Genomic DNA, 18,073 nt, shown 5'->3' on the forward strand with positions numbered 1-18,073 from the left:
GTCTTACCTTTACCCTGGAGGAATCTGAGAAATAGGCCCACCACTCCGCTATGTAAAGGTCAAAGACACTCCATGCCCCTCACCTATTAAGATCTTGTGAATTTCCCAATCCACTCTCTTCCTATAATGTTACATACTGGCTGAGGTCATTGTCTGCTCCTGTGATAAACTACTGAAGGTCCTTTCTGGAGGGAAGTGGATAGTGTGTAGTGGAGTGGACAGGTGGCACTTCGCACATTGCGCTGTATGACAGTACTGAAAATGTCCTTTGGGAAGGGATTCCTTAATCATACTCTGTACACATTTATACAATGCTCTGTATCCAGTCTTTGTGAACCTTTTAGTGCCTTTTTTATTCTTTTTCTAGGTAAGTAGCCAGGACTAAGTGTGAAAGATACCAGTCTTCCTCTCAGCATTGCCATTTACACTGCCAGTATTTTGTAGATCTGGTTACTGATTGACCCCTTATTGCCAAAAACACTGATCACAATGTGAGATTAGTCATGTTTTGCTTTTGTACATCAAAATAAATAAGTTATTTTCAGTCGTGTGCTGTGCAGGGACAGACCTGTTTGGGCCCCTGTGCTGTTCAATGTAGGAGGGGGGGGGGGGGGGGAATCCACATGCTTGCAAGCAGACTCCGCCTGTGTTGTCTTTCTAATGTAGGGACTTGGGTGAGAGATGGTTGGAGGAAGGCAGGGATGTAGCTGTGTAAAGGGGCCGAATAATAAATTCTATTTGCTAAACATCCATTATATTTATAGATGTGCCTGCCTGGGTGGGCAAGGTGAGAGGTCCGTTACCACTGAGGCCGGTGTGCAGGGATGTGCTAATAATTGGTATAACTGCAGTGTATCTGTTCAAGACAATAGAAGAGGAAAGGCTGGTGTCTGCCTGCTTCTGGGGGATGGGGCAGGTAGGATTGGTGGGTGCTCACCTGTGTTACAGGTAAAGCTGGAACCTGCCTGTCTCTGGGGAAGGTAAGGTTTGGGGCGTAGTTACCTGTGGGGCAGGTAAGAGTCTGTACGGGAGGAGAGAGCAGGTGTACCTATATGGGTTAATACGTTTAAAGGTACACTATAGTCACCAAAACAACTTTAGCTTATTGAAGCAGTTTTGGGGTATAGATCATGCCCCTACAGTCTCTCTCATTTCAATGCCATTTAGGAGTTAAATAATTTTTGTTCCCGTTTATACAGCTCTAGCCACACATAAAATGGTTTCATTTTAAATCAGATGTTACTTATTTTAATTCTTGTATCTCCTGCTCTGTAAATTGTACTTTAATTACATACAGGATGCTCCGACAGGGTCTAGCACGCTATTAACAGTGCAGAAGATAAGAAACTCTAAAGTAAACAGAATATGCAATATAGGAAATGTAAACATTAGATGACTCTTTAACCCCTTAAGGACCAAACTTCTGGAATAAAAGGGAATCATGACCTGTCACACATGTCATGTGTCCTTAAGTGGTTAAAGGAAGTGATTAGGAAGGCTATGTGAGTCACATGCAGGAAGGTGGGGCTAGGGCAACATAAACATAGGGATTTAACTCCTAAATGGCAGAGGACTGAGCAGTGAGACTGCAGGGGTATGATCTATACACCAAAACTGCTTCATTAAGCTAAAGTTGTTGTGGTGACCGTATTGTCCCTTTTAGTTTGCTAATATAGGGGTTCTGCCTATTACTGGAAGTGTACTGATCAATGTGCTGTGTGGTTCACACTATGACATGATCTGGATGTACAGGGCTGTGAGATCTATTTTAATATAATAGCTGTTAATATGATGTTGGTAGTATAGGCATGACTGCCACCTAGCGGTAGAAACTGTCATTGCACTTCTCCTGTGTGAAGCAAGCGGAAACCAAAAACATTTTATTTAATCTTTGTTTTATTGTTTTCTATAAAAGTAGCTCCCATAAAAGCCAAATACAAGAGCCAGGAATTAGACCTGTTATCTGAGTGACTCTACAATCATGTACATCAGCCTTGACAGGGATAAATTGATTTCCTGTGCCTTGTATAGGAGGAGTGATGCTCTGCAGCTCCCATTGACTGGATTGAAGATGTGATGCTCTGCTGCCCTCAGTTACTGAAGGGGTAATGCTCTGCAGATCTCCCTGTGACGAGCGATGCTTCAGGCGCTCCTTAACATTCTCTCTGCTCATTGCCATGGTGAAGCTCAATGCGTCACTCCGCCAGTTTCTCCGAGTTTTCTGTGTCTGTCACGTTGCCATCAGTCTGTGTCCGGGTACCATCCAGAGTTTAAACCTTCGCAGACAAGAAGGAGTTAACCAAAAATAAAATACAAGGTTGATATCTCTGTCAAATGCAACATCTGTAAATATATCTGTGTGCCTATCACTGCACCCGCAGCTACACCTTCAACACTATATGCCTATCACTGCATCCTGTAACCAAAACTACAACTCAACCCTGTGTGCCTATCACTGCACGCTGTACCTAAAACTACAACTCTGCAACTTGTGCCTATCGCTGCATCCTGCACCCAAAACTACAACTAAACCCTGTGTGCCTATCACTGCACGCTGTACCTAAAACTACAACTCTGCAACTTGTGCCTATCGCTGCATCCTGTACCCAAAACTACAACTAAACCCTGTGTGCCTATCACTGCACACTGTACCTAAAACTACAACTCTGCAACTTGTGCCTATCGCTGCATCCTGTACCCAAAACTACAACTCTGCAACGTGTGTCTATCACTGCATCCTGTACCCAAAACTAAACCCTGTGTGCCTATCACTGCACACTGTACCCAAAACTAAACACTGTGTGCCTATCACTGCATCCTGTACCCAAAACTAAACCCTGTGTGCCTATCACTGCATCCTGTACCCAAAACTACAACTAAACCGTGTGTGCCTATCACTGCACCCTGTAACCAAAACTACAACTAAACCCTGTGTGCCTATCACTGCATCCTGTACCTAAAACTACAACTCTGCAACGTATGTCTATCACTGCATCCTGTACCTAAAACTACAACTCTGCAACGTGTGTCTATCACTGCATCCTGTACCCAAAACTAAACCCTGTGTGCCTATCACTGCACACTGTACCCAAAACTAAACACTGTGTGCCTATCACTGCATCCTGTAACCAAAACTAAACCCTGTGTGCCTATCACTGCATCCTGTACCCAAAACTACAACTAAACCGTGTGTGCCTATCACTGCACCCTGTAACCAAAACTACAACTAAACCCTGTGTGCCTATCACTGCACCCTGTAACCAAAACTACAACTAAACCCTGTGTGCCTATCACTGCACCCTGTAACCAAAACTACAACTAAACCCTGTGTGCCTATAACTGCACACTGTACCCAAAACTAAACCCTGTGTGCCTATCACTGCATCCTGTACCCAAAACTACAACTAAACCCTGTGTGCCTATCACTGCACCCTGTACCTAAAACTAAACCCTGTGTGCCTATCACTGCATCCTGTACCCAAAACTACAACTAAACCCTGTGTGCCTATCACTGCACACTGTACCCAAAACTAAACACTGTGTGCCTATCACTGCATCCTGTAACCAAAACTAAACCCTGTGTGCCTATCACTGCATCCTGTACCCAAAACTACAACTAAACCGTGTGTGCCTATCACTGCACCCTGTAACCAAAACTACAACTAAACCCTGTGTGCCTATCACTGCACCCTGTAACCAAAACTACAACTAAACCCTGTGTGCCTATCACTGCACCCTGTAACCAAAACTACAACTAAACCCTGTGTGCCTATAACTGCACACTGTACCCAAAACTAAACCCTGTGTGCCTATCACTGCATCCTGTACCCAAAACTACAACTAAACCCTGTGTGCCTATCACTGCACCCTGTACCTAAAACTAAACCCTGTGTGCCTATCACTGCACACTGTACCCAAAACTAAACCCTGTGTGCCTATCACTGCATCCTGTACCCAAAACTACAACTAAACCCTGTGTGCCTATCACTGCACCCTGTACCTAAAACTAAACCCTGTGTGCCTATCACTGCATCCTGTACCCAAAACTACAACTAAACCCTGTGTGCCTATCACTGCATCCTGTACCTAAAACTAAACCCTGTGTGCCTATCACTGCATCCTGTACCTAAAACTAAACCCTGTGTGCCTATCGCTGCATCCTGTACCCAAAACTACAACTAAACCCTGTGTGCCTATCACTGCACCCTGTACCCAAAACTAAACCCTGTGTGCCTATCACTGCACCCTGTACCCAAAACTAAACCCTGTGTGCCTATCACTGTACCCAAAACTAAACCCTGTGTGCCTATCACTGCATCCTGTACCCAAAACTACAACTAAACCCTGTGTGCCTATCACTGCACGCTGTACCTAAAACTAAACCCTGTGTGCCTATCGCTGCATCCTGTACCCAAAACTACAACTAAACCCTGTGTGCCTATCACTGCACCCTGTACCTAAAACTAAACCCTGTGTGCCTATCACTGTACCCAAAACTAAACCCTGTGTGCCTATCACTGCATCCTGTACCCAAAACTACAACTAAACCCTGTGTGCCTATCACTGCATCCTGTACCCAAAACTACAACTAAACCCTGTGTGCCTATCACTGCATCCTGTACCTAAAACTAAACCCTGTGTGCCTATCACTGCACCCTGTACCCAAAACTTAAACTAGACACTGTGTGCCTATCACTGCATCCTGTACCCAAAACTACAACTAAACCCTGTGTGCCTATCACTGCACCCTGTACCTAAAACTAAACCCTGTGTGCCTATCACTGCATCCTGTACCCAAAACTACAACTAAACCCTGTGTGCCTATCACTGCATCCTGTACCTAAAACTAAACCCTGTGTGCCTATCGCTGCATCCTGTACCCAAAACTTAAACTAGACACTGTGTGCCTATCACTGCACCCTGTACCTAAAACTAAACCCTGTGTGCCTATCGCTGCATCCTGCACCCAAAACTACAACTAAACCCTGTGTGCCTATCACTGCACCCTGTACCTAAAACTACAACTCTGCAACGTGTGTCTATCACTGCACCCTGTACCCAAAACTACAACTAAACCCTGTGTGCCTATCACTGCACACTGTACCTAAAACTACAACTCTGCAACGTGTGTCTATCACTGCATCCTGTACCCAAAACTACAACTAAACCCTGTGTGCCTATCACTGCATCCTGTACCTAAAACTACAACTAAACCCTGTGTGCCTATCACTGCATCCTGTACCTAAAACTACAACTAAACCCTGTGTGCCTATCGCTGCATCCTGCACCCAAAACTACAACTAAACCCTGTGTGCCTATCACTGCACCCTGTACCCAAAACTAAACCCTGTGTGCCTATCGCTGCATCCTGTACCCAAAACTACAACTAAACCCTGTGTGCCTATCACTGCACCCTGTACCCAAAACTAAACCCTGTGTGCCTATCACTGCATCCTGTACCCAAAACTACAACTAAACCCTGTGTGCCTATCACTGCACCCTGTACCCAAAACTAAACCCTGTGTGCCTATCACTGCATCCTGCACCCAAAACTACAACTAAACCCTGTGTGCCTATCACTGCACACTGTACCTAAAACTACAACTAAACCCTGTGTGCCTATCACTGCACCCTGTAACCAAAACTACAACTAAACCCTGTGTGCCTATCGCTGCATCCTGTACCCAAAACTTAAACTAGACACTGTGTGCCTATCACTGCACCCTGTACCTAAAACTAAACCCTGTGTGCCTATCACTATCTTTGTATCCGGTGCCCAATGCTGTATCTTTATACTATGTGTGAATTAGTGCTGCATTAATACACCATGCGCTCACTGTTGGCACAGTGACTGACTCGCTGCCTTTGCCCTCTGTGCCATCTCTCCTTACCTGCTGCTCACTCTTTGCCTGGCTTCCCTTTACGCTTCGCCTCACTGCGCTGCAGTTTGCCAGCAATCTTCCTCTCGTGGCCAGATGGACTGGTCCGGTTTGTGTTTTCTCTGGCTTCTTTCTTAGTCCGACCTTTCCTGGCAGCTGTGGGCACTGGAGAGGGCACAATACACTGTTATTGCAGATAATGCCCCAAAGCCCACATTGAAATGTTCTAGTACAGCCTGCTGGAAGTGACCGATCCCATCACATGTCCCATTAGCCAAAGAAACTAGTCACTGTAGGTCCAATGGCACTGGTTAGTGAATAAACCCAAAACCTGCAAATTACACCCTCCCCTCTTCCAGTGCACTGAAACCTGTCAGGAGAAGGGTTAATCAGTATCACAGGAATCCTCTCCTAGGATTGTGATTAACCCTTTCCCTGCCAGTGAAGTGTTCCTGTTATAAGCACCGCACACATTTCAATATGATTTTAACCCTCGGTTACACATGCAGCTACATGACCAGCTATGAGTTAGTATCATGGCCAGCCTGAGGTCTGGCTGGGAGTGATGGTAGTTAAACCAGTTAACGCTCCCAGCATGAGACACTGTATCTGTAAAACATCCAGGGCCAGGAGACTGGCAAAGGTTTCTGGGAGTTGTAGTTGTGAGACAGTTAGAGACAGTTAGAGACAGTTAGAGACAGACAGTTAGAGAGCTGCGTGTCGCTCCCCCATTCCATATACATTGCGCAGTATGGGAATGTGAGAGACTGGCCTGGGACTATTCCACCATTTCTCCAGCTCTGGCTATTTTGGCCCAGACCTTGCAGACTAGATGGGCCGAATGGTTCTTATCTGCCGTCACATTCTATGTTTCTATGTTTCCCCTGCTCAGTTTTACGTGAATTGGACACTTACATGCGTAGCGATCAGTCAGGTTGTAGTATTCGTACTCATCAAAGTATCGCACTTCAAAGTCGGTAGGCTGCAGCTTCGTGGCTTCTGCGTACGAGGTCATGTCTGCGGCGTCGGTGATGTGACAGCGGCGTTAGGTTCCTGGACCCTGGGCAGTGTCTGGAGAGTGTCGGAAGACGAGGTGGAAGCGTTTGTAGCGATGATTTCTCCTGGGGAATCTTAGTCTGCTTGTTTACTCCAGTCCTTTGTCTCTGCTCTTTATACTTGGTGTCACTCCTCCTCCTTCTCTCCTCCTCTCGCACATTCCCCATCCCTCCTTTCTAGCATTGCATCAGATTCCCCAAGGTTTGTTTACATCAGATTACACCATCACCCCTTCCAGGCTCCTGCAGACTATCCTGCCCAGTGCTGGTTTATTATACACTCAGCCGAGGCTGGATGTTAAACTTAGAGATTATTACACACTAAGATATTATATAGGCACCCAGATCACTTCTGCCCATTGGAGAAGGAACGCCCACTACCCTTAACCCTGCAAGTGTAATTATTGCAGTTTTTATGACCTGCAATAATTACCTTGCAGGGTTAACATCTCGTGGCTGTCTATCAGAAATACAATTTGAAGATTGCCAACGTAGACCGTCTCCTGTACCCTATTTGTCTGAAGTTACATGTTTCTAGTGAGTTCTCTACCACCCCATCTCCCCGTGTGCCAAGTATTCTGTGCTATATTGTATTTTTCCAGATTCTATATGAATTACCGGTTATAGTGTTTGCAGTTTGTATATTTGTCTTGATATATTCACTTTACTTACGTATTTGGGTTACTGTAAGGGGGACTAGCAGAGCATTGTATGCGTATAGAAATATGGCAGACTATATTGTTTAACCCTTTCGGTCAGTATAGCCCAGTGTTCCCCATTCCCTGTGGTGCTGACAGGGGTGTACACAGAGCTCCATGTGATGTAAGGACTCATGCCGGTGACATATAACTCTATGGGACTCACATCCTCCCACTGGTGACTAATAGTGAGTTGTCACCAGCCAGCATGTGATCTTAATGAACACAGCCTGGGGACTCGTTAGCGTGTCCCTGCTGCCCTCACCATGGAGTTAACCTGCTATCCGCAGCTGGGGGTGTAACAGGTTAATAGAACCGTACAATATGGGAGAAAAAGCACATTAACCGTTAAACTGCCACACACGGCCAAGCGCATCAAATGGCCCGGGCTGGGTGTGTGGGATTACAGAACATTCCAAAAACTACAAGGGCAGCCTAGTTCAGTTTAGTCACTGTGAGTTTTGTTGATGTGGAGCTCTGTGATACACACTGCACATTACTGTGAGTTTTATTGCTGTGGAGCTCTGTGATACACACTGCACATTACTGTGAGTTTTATTCCTGTGGAGCTCTGTGATACACACTGCACGTTACTGTGAGTTTTATTACTGTGGAGCTCTGTGATACCATCATACACACTGCACGTTACTGGGAGTTTTATTCCTGGGGAGCTCTGGGATACCCTCATTGCACTGCACATTATTTGGAGTTTTATTGCTCTGAATCCATTAAAGGGACACTTGGAATGTGTGGCCCCAGGTACTCAATAGATGTAACCCTATAACTGCTGCATGCGTTCCACACCACATCCAATGGTTGAAGGATTTGCTTTCCCTTTTAATTCTGGGGATTTTGAGGCTCTGCTCATATTTGGAAATTGATGAGTCTGTAATTTTCCAGAACATTCCCTGTGGCACACACAGCACATGGCATTGCTCCATAACAAACAGAGCGAGAAAGACAGAGGGAGGAATGATTAACTCATACGCTCTGGCTGGGTCTGTCTGCTGTCTGGGGAACAAGAACCAGTCTGTAAATAGATAGAATTCGACAGAAATCGTCTGCAAGGCTGACGTGGCTGGGATCAAAATACACTAATTTGTGTCCCCTACTTTTAGACAAATAATTAGCAGAATAAACTTTAGCCTTCCTAAGTTTTAAGTTAAAGAACCCAGTGTGCATACTACCCCCCAAATAACGCAGTGTGCATACTACCCCCCAAATAACGCAGTGTGCATACTAACCCCCAAATAACGCAGTGTGCATACTAACCCCCAAATAACGCAGTGTGCATACTACCCCCCAAATAACGCAGTATGCATACTACCCCCCAAATAACGCAGTGTGCATACTACCCCCCAAATAACGCAGTGTGCATACTACCCCCCAAATAACGCAGTATGCATACTACCCCCCAAATAACGCAGTGTGCATACTAACCCCCAAATAACGCAGCATGCATACTACCCCCCAAATAACGCAGTGTGCATACTAACCCCCAAATAACGCAGTGTGCATACTACCCCCCAAATAACGCAGTGTGCATACTACCCCCAAATAACGCAGTGTGCATATTACCCCCCCAAATAACGCAGCGTGCATACTACCCCCCAAATAACGCAGTGTGCATACTACCCCCCCAAATAACGCAGTGCGCATACTACCCCCCCAAATAACGCAGCATGCATACTACCCCCAAATAACGCAGCGTGCATACTACCCCCCAAATAACGCAGTGTGCATGCTACCCCCAAATAACGCAGTGTGCATACTACCCCCAAATAACGCAGTGTGCATATTACCCCCCAAATAACGCAGTGTGCATACTACCCCCCAAATAACGCAGTGTGCATACTACCCCCCAAATAACGCAGTGTGCATACTACCCCCAAATAACGCAGTGTGCATACTACCCCCAAATAACGCAGTGCGCATACTACCCCCCCAAATAACGCAGCATGCATACTACCCCCCAAATAACGCAGCATGCATACTACCCCCCAAATAACGCAGTGTGCATACTACCCCCAAATAACGCAGTGTGCATATTACCCCCCAAATAACGCAGTGTGCATACTACCCCCCAAATAACGCAGTGTGCATACTACCCCCCCAAATAACGCAGTGCGCATACTACCCCCCCAAATAACGCAGTGCGCATACTACCCCCCCAAATAACGCAGCATGCATACTACCCCCCAAATAACGCAGCGTGCATACTACCCCCCAAATAACGCAGTGTGCATACTACCCCCAAATAACGCAGTGTGCATATTACCCCCCAAATAACGCAGTGTGCATACTACCCCCCAAATAACGCAGTATGCATACTAACCCCCAAATAACGCAGTATGCATACTAACCCCCAAATAACGCAGCATGCATACTACCCCCCAAATAACGCAGTATGCATACTACCCCCCAAATATCGCAGTGTGCATACTACCCCCCAAATAACGCAGTGTGCATACTACCCCCAAATAACGCAGTGTGCATACTACCCCCAAATAACGCAGTGTGCATACTACCCCCAAATAACGCAGTGTGCATACTACCCCCAAATAACGCAGTGTGCATACTACCCCCCAAATAACGCAGTGTGCATACTACCCCCAAATAACGCAGTGTGCATACTACCCCCCAAATAACGCAGTGTGCATACTACCCCCCAAATAACGCAGTGTGCATACTACCCCCCAAATAACGCAGTGTGCATACTACCCCCAAATAACGCAGTGTGCATACTAACCCCCAAATAACGCAGTGTGCATACTACCCCCCAAATAACGCAGTATGCATACTACCCCCCCAAATAACGCAGTGTGCATACTACCCCCAAATAACGCAGTGTGCATATTACCCCCCAAATAACGGAGTGTGCATACTACCCCCAAATAACGCAGTGTGCATACTACCCCCAAATAACGCAGTGTGCATACTACCCCCCAAATAACGCAGTGTGCATACTACCCCCAAATAACGCAGTGTGCATACTACCCCCCCAAATAACGCAGTGTGCATACTACCCCCCAAATAATGCAGTGTGCATACTACCCCCCAAATAACGCAGTATGCATACTACCCCCAAAATAACGCAGTGTGCCTACTACCCCCCAAATAACGCAGTATGCATACTACCCCCAAATAACGCAGTGTGCATACTACCCCCCAAATAACGCAGTATGCATACTACCCCCCAAATAACGCAGTGTGCATACTACCCCCCAAATAACGCAGTGTGCATACTACCCCCCCAAATAACGCAGTGTGCATACTACCCCCCAAATAATGCAGTATGCATATTACCCCCAAATAACGCAGTATGCATATTACCCCCCAAATAACGCAGTATGCATACTACCCCCCCAAATAACGCAGTGTGCATACTACCCCCAAATAACGCAGTGTGCATACTACCCCCAAAAAACGAGCTGAACTGCACGCGCCACCACTGGACCACCAGGGATTGAATTGAAGCTGTTCCCCCTCTCCCCTGGGCCCTGACCAAACGTAAGGGGGAGGGGAGTAATACAAAAGTTTTTTTTTAAAATATAAATATATCAATACTTTAACCCCCCCACCCCCCCATACACACACACAAAAGTTTTTTTTTTTTTTAAATATAAATATATCAATACTTTAACCCCCCCCCCCCATACACACACACAAAAGTTTTTTTTTTTTTTAAAATATAAATATATCAATACTTTAACCCCCCATACACACACTACACTCCTCCCCCTCACCAACAGCACCCCCCACACACACACAGAACCCCCCACACACAGAACCCCCCCACACACAGAACCCCCCCCACACACACACAGAACCCCCCACACACACACACAGAACCCCCCCCGCACACAGAACTCCCCCACACACACAGAACCCCCCCGCACACAGAACCCCCCCCGCACACAGAACCCCCCCACGCACACAGAATTCCTCCACGCACACAACCCCTCCACGCACATAGAACCCCCCCCACACAGAACCCCTTCACGCACACAGAACCCCTTCACGCACACAGAACCCCTTCATGCACACAGAACCCCTCCACACATAAACAGAACCCCTCCACACATAAACAGAACCCCTCCATGCACACAGAACCCCTCCACACATAAACAGCACCCCTCCACACACACAGAACCCCTTCGCACACAAAACCCCTCCACGCACACAAACCCCTCCACACATAAACAGCACCCCTCCACACACACAGAACCCGTCCACGCACACAGAACCCCTCCCACGCACACAGAACCCCTTCACGCACACAGAACCCCCCCACGCACACAGAACCCCTCCACGCACAATCGGCACTCTCTCCACACACAAACGGCACTCTCTCCACGCACTATGCTAAAATCCACGGGTTAGGGGGCGCAAATTACTTGCCTTGCCCCGGGTGCTGACAACCCATGCTACGCCACTGCCCCCAAATAATACAGTCTACACATTACCCCCCCCCCAAAGACCCATTATGCACATTACCCCCAAAGAACCCAGCATGTATGTTACCCCCAAATATTACACTATACATATTGCCCCCCCCCCCCCAAAGAACCCACTGCGCACATTACTCCCCACAGAATGCAGAGTGCACATTACCCCCCACAGAACCCAATTGATTGTTGGTCTATCTGCCTCCATAGCTTCTCCAGAATCCCTATTAATTCACTGTTCACCTAATTAACTATCTCATTACTGACATCGTTAAAGAAAATGAACACTATACAAAAAGAATAATCTTTTACAAAAACAATATGGTTTGAAGTGAGAGCATTAGCTGGATTATTCTGTGTCCATGCTCTCAATTATTGTATTCTTCCTGGCTGATCGTTGCTCATTTGGTTAATGCACTAACTGTAAGACTATTACGGATTTTCATTCCCAGCAGTGCCAGCTCCTCCCAATATATTTAGTGATAATTACATTGAACTACCTGGGGAAGGATAAGCAAAACGCCCTTAGAAGTTTGCAAAAACAAGCTGCCATTTAACAGGCGATAAGGAGAACTCTGGAGAGCTATGGTGTGATGGGAGTGGGACACATTGTATCTGTAAGACAAGCAAGGCTAGAGATAAGCACTCTCTCCTCGACAGTGAGGACTGGATCCGGATTAAGTCAAAGATATAGAACCGACATTATTATTGATCACATTAGTAAAGTCCACCCATTGTACAGCGCTACGAAATGTGATGGCACTATATAAATGATAAAATAATAATAATAATAAAGTGTCTATCATTAATGATCACCATTTATGGTGATTTTTGTTGTCACTGTGGGAGGGCCAGGGTGTTCCACTATCTCTTGGCTGCTGTCCAGGGTTCGTTTAACCTTGTTGGCAGACATCGCTGAGCACGCCCTTGGATTCTTTATCTGTAGGGAGTTTGTGGAACGTGATCTCTGCATGTTTGCAGTACAGAGTGTTTATCCACGTGACAGTGTCTGTATATACACGTGGCTTGCAGGTAAACACGGTTAGTTCACGGTCACAGTAAACACCTTATCAACAAGTTAGTGCCACGGGCTATGGCCATGTTATATACACATAGCAATCGGTATACTTGTAGGTTATTCACTGTATAACACAGATATGGTATATCTATCACTGAGTGCCCCCCCATGGTGTTATCAGTGCCATCACTATGCAGACACGGTATATCTATCACTGAGTGCCCCCCATGGTGTTATCAATGCCATCACTATACAGACACGGTATATCTATCAGTGAGTGCCCCCCATGGTGTTATCAATGCCATCACTATACAGACACGGTATATCTATCAGTGAGTGCCCCCCATGGTGTTATCAGTGCCATCACTATGCAGACACGGTATATCTATCACTGAGTGCCCCCCATGGTGTTATCAGTGCCATCACTATACAGACACGGTATATCTATCACTGAGCGCCCCCCATGGTGTTATCAATGCCATCACTATACAGACACGGTATATCTATCACTGAGTGCCCCCCATGGTGTTATCAGTGCCATCACTATACAGACACGGTATATCTATCACTGAGTGCCCCCCATGGTGTTATCAATGCCATCACTATACAGACACGGTATATCTATCACTGAGTGCCCCCCGTGGTGTTATCAGTGCCATCACTATGCAGACACGGTATATCTATCACTGAGTGCCCCCCATGGTGTTATCAGTGCCATCACTATACAGACACGGTATATCTATCACTGAGTGCCCCCCGTGGTGTTATCAATGCCATCACTATGCAGACACGGTATATCTATCACTGAGTGCCCCCCGTGGTGTTATCAGTGCCATCACTATACAGACACGGTATATCTATCGCTGAGTGCCCCCCATGGTGTTATCAGTGCCATCACTATACAGACACGGTATATCTATCACTGAGTGCCCCCCATGGTGTTATCAATGCCATCACTATACAGACACGGTATATCTATCAGTGAGCGCCCCCCATGGTGTTATCAATGCCATCACTATGCAGACATGGTATATCTATCACTGAGTGCCCCCCATGGTGTTATCAGTGCCATCACTATGCAGACACGGTATATCTATCACTGAGTGCCCCCCATGGTGTTATCAATGCCATCACTATACAGACAAGGTATATCTATCACTGAGTGCCCCCCATGGTGTTATCAGTGCCATCACTATGCAGACACGGTATATCTATCACTGAGTGCCCCCCATGGTGTTATCAATGCCATCACTATACAGACACGGTATATCTATCACTGAGTGCCCCCCATGGTGTTATCAATGCCATCACTATACAGACACGGTATATCTATCACTGAGTGCCCCCCGTGGTGTTATCAATGCCATCACTATACAGACACGGTATATCTATCACTGAGTGCCCCCCGTGGTGTTATCAGTGCCATCACTATGCAGACACGGTATATCTATCACTGAGTGCCCCCCGTGGTCCCCCCATGATGTTAGGGTAGCCATCACACTGAGTACAGTCACGTTGCTCAAAGAATAGGTTCCTTATTATGTAATCCAGTCTGTTCCAGGAGGGGAGGAGAAAGTGGCAGATCCTGTTTTACAGAGATAATATGCCTTGTGGGAGTACAGTAATCAGAGAGGGACGATGGAATGTGTCGCTGATACATATGTAATAACAACATAGTGGAGGAGGTGGAGATGACACTCCAATAACTGCAACAATTACAATTACAGGTTAAGGGGACAGGTACACAGCACCCAGGTCACTTTAATGTAGTCGCCTGGGTGCTTCCAGTGTCCCTTTAATAACAACAATAGGAATGCGGTGGATTGTTTTATTATTATTAATAATAATAATAATAATAATAATAATAGGAGTGGGGTAGATTGTTTTAATAATAATAATAAAAGGAGGGAGGCAGAATGTTTTATTAAAGGGACACTATAGTCACAAAACCACTTCAGTTTAATTAACTAGTTTTGGTGTATAGATGCTCCCGCAGTTTCACTGCTCAATTCTCTATATATTTACATCAAAATACATTTAGAGTGACTTTATAACGGCACTTTTACTGGTGATGTCATCGTTGTGACAAGTTTTACTGTTTTAAACACTTATATTTGTGTTCAGCGAAGTCTCCCGAGTATAACAATTATTATTATTATTATTATTATTATTATGATATTTATAGAGCGCCATCAAATTCCGCAGCGCTTTACAATGGGTGGACGAACAGACATGTAGTTGTAACCAGACAAGTTGGACGTACAGGAACAGAGGGGTTGTGGGCCCTGCTCAATGAGCTTACATGCTAGAGGGAGTGGGGTAAAATGACACAAAAGGTAAGGATAGTATTAGACTAGTGACAGCTGCAGAAGAGGAATCAGTCAGGAGCTATTTACAGTTTAATTGATACGCTTTTATGAAGAAGTGGGTTTTGAACAATTTTTTGAAGGAGTGGAGACTGGGTGAGCATCTAACAGAGGAGGGAAGCGAGTTCCACAGGAACGGTGCAGCCCTCGAGAAATCTTGAAGGCGAGCATCAGAGGTGGGAGTACGGACAGAAGATAGACGTAAGTCTTCAGCAGATCGTAAGGGCCTAGACGGGACATACTTGTGTATAAGGGAGGATAGATAGGTGGGAGCAGCATTATGTAGAGATTTGAAAGCAAGAACCAGGATTTTAAATTGAGCTCTATATTTTATAGGAAGCCAATGTTGGGACTGACAGAAGGGTGAGGCATGGGAGGTGCGGGTGGACAGGAAGATGAGCCTCGCTGCCGCATTCATTATGGACTGTAACGGCGCAAGTTACCCCCCATGTACAGGTTTTATGGTGTTTTGAAAAGGTACAGGGTCAATATAGGGCTTGCCCAATTTATTATTATTATTTTTTTATTAATATTATTTTTTTATATTATTGTTAGTGTATTATATTAATATCAGTTTATTATATTACTATAAGTTTATTATATTATTATTCTATTATTATATTATTATTAGTTAATGTATAGTAGTTTATTATTATAATTAGTTAATGTATATTATTATTATTATATTACTATTAGTTTGTTATATTATTATTATTTTATTATATAGTTATTATTATTATGAGTTTATTATATTATTATTATATTACTGTTAGTTTTTTATAATATTATTTTACTATTAGTAATATATTCATGTATATTATTATTATTAGTTTATTTTATTATTAGTATATTATTATAATATTATAATTATTATTAGTATTTTATATTATTATTATATTATTATTGTTATATTATTAGTATATTATTATACTATTGTTATTATTATATTGATTATTATTTTTATATTATTGTTATTATATTATTATTATATTACTGTTATTATTTTTATATTATTATTATTATTTTATTATATTGTTATTAATATTAGTTTATTATATTATTATATTATAGTATATTATTATTATATTAATATTAGTATATTATTATTATTTTATTATTATACTATTATATTATTATTATTATAATATTATTAGTATATTATTATTATATTATTATTATTTAATTTTCTTTTTTTGCAGTGCAGTAATTTGGTACAGACAGGCTCGAGGTACCCCAACGGCATTCCTTGAGCTTTGTTACAGAATACACAAGTGGGGTAAAGATAGATAGTGCACAATTTTTTATATAACAAGAGCAGGCTAAAACATTAAGCTTTTGTATGTATATATTGTATTGAGATGACAGTAGCTGCTGTGTCTGATGTGCTTTGCCAACCCTGCGCCGTAGGGAGCGGAGCGGTGGAGGTGTTGAGATTGAGCCCATAGTGTGTAGCTTGCCAGCTTATGAATTGCCTGAATTGCCTGAGTGCGTTCTGACGGAGTAGTGTTTGTACTCATGTTTAAAGGGTTAACATAAAGTTCACGGCTATCGCCTACTGTTTGTAAGGAAGAGTGACGTGTGGTTTACACTTTTTGAATAGACATATGTGTAGTCTAGTCTTTGTTCTCTGACAGGCTAGGCATTCCCACCATGTTAGGTACATATATATATATATAGATATAGTAGGTTGCTCCGTCAAGTTAAGCTAACATATTATGCTAAGAACAGGTACATATTGGGCTACTCTGGCACACCAGGAAGACAGATCATGCTAAGAGTAGAGAAAACATTTATATAGTAGGCTATTCTGGCGATCCGAGCTAACGCATCTTGCTAAATAATAATAAATAAAAGAAAACGGCAAAACATTTGTGTATTAGGCTGGTCTGGCGGGCTAGGGAAACATGTCTAGTTAATACCAGCTATATAGTAGGTTACTCCGGCAAGCCAGGCATCGGCAGTGTCCAAGTCCTGTTGGGTGCCTCCGTTAATGTATCAGTGCAGGCAGGGTTTGGTAGTTGCCTGCAGCATCCCACTTCTGTGCGCTCCACGCCCGCCGTCAGCCCACTCCATTCCGAGGCTGAGTTGTAGAGTCTGACGCTGTAGGGGAGACAGCTGGAAAGGAGGCGACAGAGTGGTGGTGTAGGATGGACTATCGCTTCTCCGCTGTGCTGGAGCCTTCCATGTGCCGAGAGGGGCCTCATTGCTGGTCGGCTGTCAGTATGTGGTGTGACGTCTTTGTTGCTGGTCGGGGTGCGGTGTATCGCAGCAGTTTGTGTGGGAGATCGGTTCCCCGATATGTCAGAGGCACATGCTTCGGTGCCCTGTCCTGCCGTGGGTTCTTCTGTGATGCGGTTGCTGGTTTGCCGCGTCCCCGCTTTTCCCGCCTGTTACAGGCCTGCTCCTGTGTCGGAGCCAGAGTCCAGTGCTGTGCCCCTTGAGGCAAGCGTTGTGCTGGGGTGCCTTGTGGGACTTTGGTTTGCTCCCATCTGGTTACTTTGTTGTGTATTGTGGATTTCTGGGGATTGCATTTTCTCTTGCTGGTTTCGACGCATGTGGCGTCCGCCATCTTAGGTGGGGTGCCCAGACTGCTGATCAAGCTGGTAGTG

General features: G+C 44.7%; 1 long non-coding RNA gene across 4 annotated transcripts in view; it reads right to left on the reverse strand.

Moving 5' to 3' along the window:
* Positions 1–2,763: 2,763 nt before the first annotated feature.
* The window catches only part of LOC134572088 (uncharacterized), a 129,357-nt gene continuing 114,047 nt past the window's right edge, over positions 2,764–18,073 (reverse strand). Inside the window, exons 2-9 of one of the 4 annotated variants that reach the window (XR_010085230.1) lie at positions 5,731–5,836; positions 5,388–5,512; positions 4,967–5,347; positions 4,881–4,926; positions 4,623–4,754; positions 3,525–3,570; positions 3,089–3,134; positions 2,764–2,830 (exon numbers count right to left, since the gene is read on the reverse strand). This is a non-coding gene — a long non-coding RNA (uncharacterized LOC134572088). Of the gene's footprint in view, positions 2,831–3,088; positions 3,135–3,524; positions 3,571–4,132; positions 4,259–4,379; positions 4,464–4,622; positions 4,755–4,880; positions 4,927–4,966; positions 5,348–5,387; positions 5,513–5,730; positions 5,868–18,073 lie in introns of those variants that run through there. The other 3 variants (XR_010085231.1, XR_010085232.1, XR_010085233.1) reach the window with 3 other exon arrangements.

This window comes from Pelobates fuscus, chromosome 8, assembly GCF_036172605.1.
Source record: "Pelobates fuscus isolate aPelFus1 chromosome 8, aPelFus1.pri, whole genome shotgun sequence".
NCBI classification, from domain to species: Eukaryota; Metazoa; Chordata; class Amphibia; order Anura; family Pelobatidae; genus Pelobates; species Pelobates fuscus.